Here is a 7,126-nt window from a genome sequence, read left to right on the forward strand (position 1 = left end):
AGCCGACTTCCCACCTGATGAGCTGATCATTCTGTTTTAATCTCTCACCCTCCCTCTCCCGCCTCCATTCTCTTCTTCCAGATCCACCGTCAGACACAACTCAGGAACCCCAGGGAACAACGAGTGGAGACTCAAGTCAAGGATTGACCAGTGACCCAGCAGGGTCTGCAAGCTCAGGTATTAGTGGTGGGGAGCATGAAGCACAGGAACAGGCCCATTGTCCCACAATATCCGTGCCATTCAGAGGGTGGTGAAGGTGTGGAATTCTCTGCCTCAGAAGGCAGTGGAGGCCAGTTCGTTGGATGCTTTCAAGAGAGAGCTGGATAGAGCTCTTAAGGATAGCGGAGTGAGGGGGTATGGGGAGAAGGCAGGAACGGGGTACTGATTGAGAGTGATCAGCCATGATCGCATTGAATGGCGGTGCTGACTCGAAGGGCTGAATGGCCTACTCCTGCACCTATTGTCTATTGTCTATTGTCTATTAAACATATCTCCCCTGCCTGCACGTAATCCATATCCCTCTATTCATTGCATGTCTACTTGCCTAAACAAAAGACTCCTTGATAGCCACTGTCTCTGATACTCAATGCCCTGACCGATGAAGGCAAGCATACCATATGCCTTTTGATCATTGCCACTTTCAGGTTGTTATGGACTTGGACCCCAAACCCCCTCTGCACATCAATGGTCTCAAGGGTCTCGCTATTAACTCCATTAATAGATAGAGTAGATGCACAGAGTCTCTTGCCCAGAGTAGGGGAATTGAGGACCAGAGGGCATAGGTTCAAGGTACAGGGGAAAAGATTTAATAGGAATTTGAGGGGTAACTTTTTCACACAACGGGTGGTGGGGATATGGAACAAGCTGCCAGAGGATTTAGTTGTGGCTGGGACTATCCCAACGTTTAAGAAACAGTTAGACAGGTACATGGATAGGACAGGTTTGGAGGGATATGGACCAAGCACAGGCAGGTGGGACTAGTGTAGCTGGGACATGTTGGCCGGTGTGGGCAAGTTGGGCTGAAGGGCCTGTTTCCAGGCTGTATCACTCTGTGACTCTATGAGGCCACCTGTCAGCTGTGGTCCGATGCTCGAGAAAAACTAATCTGTCCAACCTCCCCTACAGCTAAATACTCTCAAATACAGGGAACATTCTGGTAAAAACCCTTCTGTACTCTCTCCAAATCCGCCATGGAGGGGCAAAGCCTATTTTCCCTGTGGCTCAGGCAATTTAGATGGGATATTATAAACTAATGAGGAATATAGAGTGCAGGAAACTTTCCCCTCAGAGTCAGACAAAACTGGAGGGTATATATTTACGGTGAGGGGGGAAGAGAGTTAGAAGGCAGATGCCATCTCCAGAGAGTAGTGACCACCTGGAATACACTGTCAGAGATCTTTATTTGGGTGATGATGTTATATTTCATAGAGTACAGCGGAGGTTGGTGGATGTGGGTGGGGGTACAAGAGTCTGTGTGACTTTGAATGAACTGGACATTAACTCTAACCATCATCGTGCCCCCAGCCGCAGACTCCACACTCGGTGATCCGTGTGTAAACCACACCGTCCTGGATCAGCCCTGGAGGAGCACGGGTTGTACCAGCACTGAGTGCACCAGTGGGGACTGGAAGAATGATGAAAACCACAGAGTGGGGTGGTACAGATTTAAGAGGTAAAACAAAGAGATAATTCTATTAGTCAATGATGTTGAGAAAGTATCGGAAATGCAGGCCAGTGAGGTAAAGTGGATAGAGAGCAGGGCGATCAGTGACAGTAATGTGCCAATGAGAAGATATAGAAACCCTGGGGTCACCAGTGACAGTAATGGACAGTGTGGATACAGGGAGACTGGGATCATCAGTGACAGTAATTGACAGTGTGGATACACAGAGACTGGGATCATCAGTGACAATAATGGACAGTGTGGATACAGGGAGACTGGGATCATCATCAGTGACAGTAATGGGACAGTGTGGATACAGGGAGACTGGGATCATCAGTGACAATAATGGACAGTGTGGATACACAGAGACTGGGATCATCATCAGTGACAGTAATGGGACAGGGAGTGGTTTATTACCCAGAAAACACACCCAAAGGATGAGATGCAAATCAGTGCAAATATTATGTGTAAGGATCATTTAAATGGTCAAATAGGGAACCACACACTTTGGTCCAAATACATGCAAATAGGATTTGACAAAAGAGTGAGCCTGGACGTTGTGGACTGAAGGGCCATTACTGCACTGTACAAGCTGCATGACTCTGTTGAGGGGGCAATAAATGAATGAATCCCTGCAGTGAGTGAATATTGAGAGTCGGCCCAATGCCAGTCTCTCTCTGGGTGAACAAACTCCCTCAGTTCAGGGGCTGACTATCTGATTGTTATTTCAGTTCCGGCGGATGGAAGATTTCCGAGACTGTTGCTCCCACCCATCACTGCTCGGGGACCAGCCCGGGCTGGTTAAATGGTAGGGTCAGAGTTTGCAACTCTGGGGCTCGGGGATGGCCGGGGAGGGTCAGAAGAGGGGAGAGTGCCCCTGATGGGCACTGACAGGCGAAGCCCTGCCCCTGATGGGTGCTGACAGGTGAAGGCCCGCCCATGATGAGCACTGACAGATGAAGCCCCGCCCATGATGAGCACTGACTGGTGTAGCCCCGCCCCGATGGGCACTGACAGGTGAAGCCCTGCCACTGATGGGTGCTGACAGGTGAAGCCCTGCCCCTGATGGGCACTGACAGATGAAGCCCCGCCCCTGATGGGTGCTGACAGATGAAGCCCCGCCCCTTGATGGGCACTGACGGGTGAAGCTCCGCCCCTGACACATCGGCACCCATCATTGTGTTTCCCATCATAAGTTCATCAGTGATAGGAGCAGTATCAGTCCATTTGGCCCATCAAGTCTACTCCGCCTTTTAATCGTGGCTGATCTATATCTCCTTCCCAACCCCATTCTCCTGCCTTGTCCCCATAACCCCAGACCCGGCACCCCAGGGTGTCACCACCTGGAGCTGTACTCAGTGCTGCTGTGGGGAGTGTGGGTGGGGAGGGTGAGGGCAGCAGCTCACCACTGACTGAGGCAGGTCAGACCGGACGGTGGGTTGTGATCACTCTGTTACACCGGTTCCAGATTCACATCCCATGCAGCACTGTGGGACCGGGTACATTTTACAATGTTTATAAACTTCATTCCAGGTCCCCATCCCAGCGTGGGAGACGGGGAGGTGACCAGGACAGTCTGGTTCAACTGGCATGGAAAGCACTGTGAGACACAGCATGAGATCAAGGTAAAACACTGCGGCGGTTTCTTTGTCTATCAACTGGAACTCACACTCTACTGTAACAAGGTGTATTGTACAGGTACGTCGCAGTTCCCAGTAATGCATCTGAGAGGTTGTTGGGAAAATCCGGCAAGTGCTGAGTCAGCAATTTTCCAAACACTGGTGATCATCTTGGTTCACAGTCCTACACCGACTGTCTGAGCCAAACCACGGGGGCCTGACCCCCACCCCGTCACTGACCCCAACACAAGTGTAGGATGGCCCCTGTCCCAGCTCACCCACCCACCCATTGCCCCCACCCTGTCACTGGCCCACTCACCCATAGCCCCCACCCTGTCACTGACTTACCTCACCCATTGCCCCCACCCTGTCACTCACCCATTGCCCCCACCCTGTCACTGACCCACCTCAAGTGCAAGATGTCCTCTGACCCAGCTCACCGACTCACTCATTGCCTCCATCCTTTATGGAGAAGACAGTTCCCTCGTTTCCCACTCACTCAGGTCCAAGCTGTCCCCTCCTAAGAAAGGGCAAGTAGAAATGTGTGAAACGAGCAAGTGTAGAACAAATAAACAGGCGGTAAGGAGGGAATGTGTGATTGGAGATCGGGCCTGTACTCGTTGGAGTTTAGAAAGATGAGGGGGAGATCACATCAAAGTATACCCTATAATGAGAGGCCTAGATAGAGTGGATGTGGAGAGGATGTTTCCAGTATTGAAAGAATATAGGGTCTGAAGAAGGGTCTCGACCCGAAAAGTCACCCATTCCTTCTCTCCCGAGATGCTGCCTGACCTGCTGAGTTACTCCAGCATTTTGTGAATAAGAATATAGGGCCAATGGGCACAGCCTCAGAATAAAGAGACATACCTTTAGATACGAGCTGAGGAAGATTTATCTAGCCAGATGGTGGTGAATCTGTTGAATTCATTGCCACAGAAGGCTGTGGACATTGGTATCTCCAAGACGATGGTATTTTTAAAGTGGAGATTAACAGTTTTTGATTACGAAGATGGACAAAGGTTTCGAGGAGAAAGAGAATAGGGTTGACAGGGAACGATATACAGTATCAGCCATGAATAAATGGCGGAGTAGTCGATGGGCCGAATCAGGGAGAGAGTGAGTCAGGGAGAGAGTCAGGGGGAGAGAGAGTCAGGGGGAGAGAGAGTCAGGGAGAGAGAGAGTGAGGGAGAGAGAGAATGAGGGAGGGAGAGAGAGAGTGAGGGAGAGAGAGAGAGAGAGAGAGAGAGGGTGAGGGAGGGAGAGAGAGAGAGAGAGTGAGAGAGAGTGAGGGAGAGAGAGAGAGTGTGAGAGAGTGTGAGGGAGAGTGAGGGAGAGAGAGTGAGAGAGAGAGAGAGTGAGGAACAGAGAGAGAGAGAGTGGGGGAGAGAGAGAGGGTGAGTCGGGGAGAGAGAGAGTCTGGGAGAGAGTGTGAGAGCACTCTGCAAAAGCCTGGCTTCACACGGAAGCGAGGCATAGATCTTGTTCGAGGAGGATGCAATGTTGAAAGCAAGACGCGTGACCTGTGAGAGTTGGTATTTTTTGGTGTTTGCACGGACTCTTTGTCTGCAGCCGACTTCCCACCTGATGAGCTGATCATTCTGTTTTAATCTCTCACCCTCCCTCTCCCGCCTCCATTCTCTTCTTCCAGATCCACCGTCAGACACAACTCAGGAACCCCAGGGAACAACGAGTGGAGACTCAAGTCAAGGATTGACCAGTGACCCAGCAGGGTCTGCAAGCTCAGGTATTAGTGGTGGGGAGCATGAAGCACAGGAACAGGCCCATTGTCCCACAATATCCGTGCCATTAAACATATCTCCCCTGCCTGCACGTAATCCATATCCCTCTATTCATTGCATGTCTACTTGCCTAAACAAAAGACTCCTTGATAGCCACTGTCTCTGATACTCAATGCCCTGACCGATGAAGGCAAGCATACCATATGCCTTTTGATCATTGCCACTTTCAGGTTGTTATGGACTTGGACCCCAAACCCCCTCTGCACATCAATGGTCTCAAGGGTCTCGCTATTAACTCCATAATTTTTCCAGAAATATGGGCTTCCAAAGTGCAACACCTCACACTTACTTGGATTAAATTCCATCTGCAGTTTCTCTGCCCATTTCTACATCTACATCCCGCAAATCTACATCCCGCTGAATACGTTGACAACCTTCCTCACCATCCGCACCTTCACCAATTTTATCATCTCCACACAGTTACAAAAGACACAAAGTGCTGGCAGGTCTAACTCAGCAGGTCAAGCAGCATCTCCGGAGAACATGGACATTTCCCAGTGAAACTACTAAGTCAGATTTGGACTTGCATAACAACAGCAGCCCCCATTTCAGTCTCCCAAGTTCCTGCCTAATAATGCTGTAATGAACCCTGCCCCAATTTAATACTTCCCCCAAGGTCCAGACAGACCAATTCACAACTCTCTTAAAACTATGGAGCTGTAATCTTTGTTGCCAAAATGTTCTCTCACTGAAACACCAGGAGATGCTCATTTCCTGGCTCATAAAAGGGAAGGTTCTTCCCCTTGATCGTTACATGGTTGCATTTTGGGAAGTCAAACTGGACAGGACCGACAGAGTGAATGAGAGAGTTCCCTGAAAGTGGAGTCACGAGTAGATAGGGTGGTAAAGAAGGCTTTAGGTTATGACGGGAATTGATAGGGTGAATGCACAGCACCTTTTATCCAGGGTTGGGGAAGCAAGAACCACAGGACTTAAATTTAAGATAAGAGGGGAAAGATTTAATAGGAGCATGATGGGCAAACATTTCATTTAGTGTGGTGGATGTATGGAACAAACTGCCGGAGAAGATAGTTGAGGCAGATACAATAACAAAATTTAACAGTCACTTGGTCATGTGCATGGATAATAACATTTTACCGGAATATGGGCAACATGTGGACAAATGGGACTAACAGATAAGTCGGCATGAACGAGGTGGGCCGATGGACCTGTTTCTGTGCTCTATGGTCAATCCCTGAAATTCACCCTGACTCTAAAGGGGAGTGGGAGGGGGCACGTGGAGTGAAGAACGTTTTTGATGGAGAGTGGGTGATGGGATATTAGATGATGCTGATATCTCCACATGGGCACTCCTTGAATTGCTGTACACATCTCTAAGTTTGATGCCATGTTGCGGTGTTGCCGCACTACCGTCTCTCTGTTCCTTCATTCCAGATCCCACGATCTCCACAGGGGAACAGACCCAGGGATCATCAACTGGAGAATCTACCCAGGAACCGTCTTCCGTTCCAGTGGGAGACACGTCCTCAGGTACCAAGCCCCCTCATACGTTATCGCCTGTCCTTGCAGCCAGCTTTTGGAGAGGACAGTAGTTTATTCTGCAGTGGACAACAATTCCCCTTGGATTGAGGTTGATTGAGGGAACCACTCCAGAAATACTGCCTCACCCGCTAAGTTACTCCAACACTATGTCTTTTTTTGTGAACCAGCATCTGCAGTTCATTATGTCTCCACATGGGGTTTAATATAGATAAACAGTGTTGAAACAAGCCCTTTGGCTCTCCGAGTCCACGGTGACCAGTAACCACTTGCACTATCCAACACACTAGGGACAATTTACAATTTTTGCAGAAACCAAATTAACCAACAAACCTATAAGTATTTGGAAAGTGGGAGGAAACCGGAGCGGCTGGGGAAAGCATACTGGCTCACAGGGAGAACTTACCAACTCCGTGCAGACAGCACCTGCAGTCAGGATGGAAGCCAGGGCTCTGGCGCTGTAAGGCAGCAATAACCGGGGTGGGAAAGGTCCTTGATTATGTTGGCTGTTTTCCCGAGGCAGTGTGAAGTGCAGATGGAGCCAA

This window comes from Rhinoraja longicauda, unplaced genomic scaffold (genome assembly GCF_053455715.1).
Source record: "Rhinoraja longicauda isolate Sanriku21f unplaced genomic scaffold, sRhiLon1.1 Scf000137, whole genome shotgun sequence".
Classification (NCBI taxonomy): Eukaryota; Metazoa; Chordata; class Chondrichthyes; order Rajiformes; family Arhynchobatidae; genus Rhinoraja; species Rhinoraja longicauda.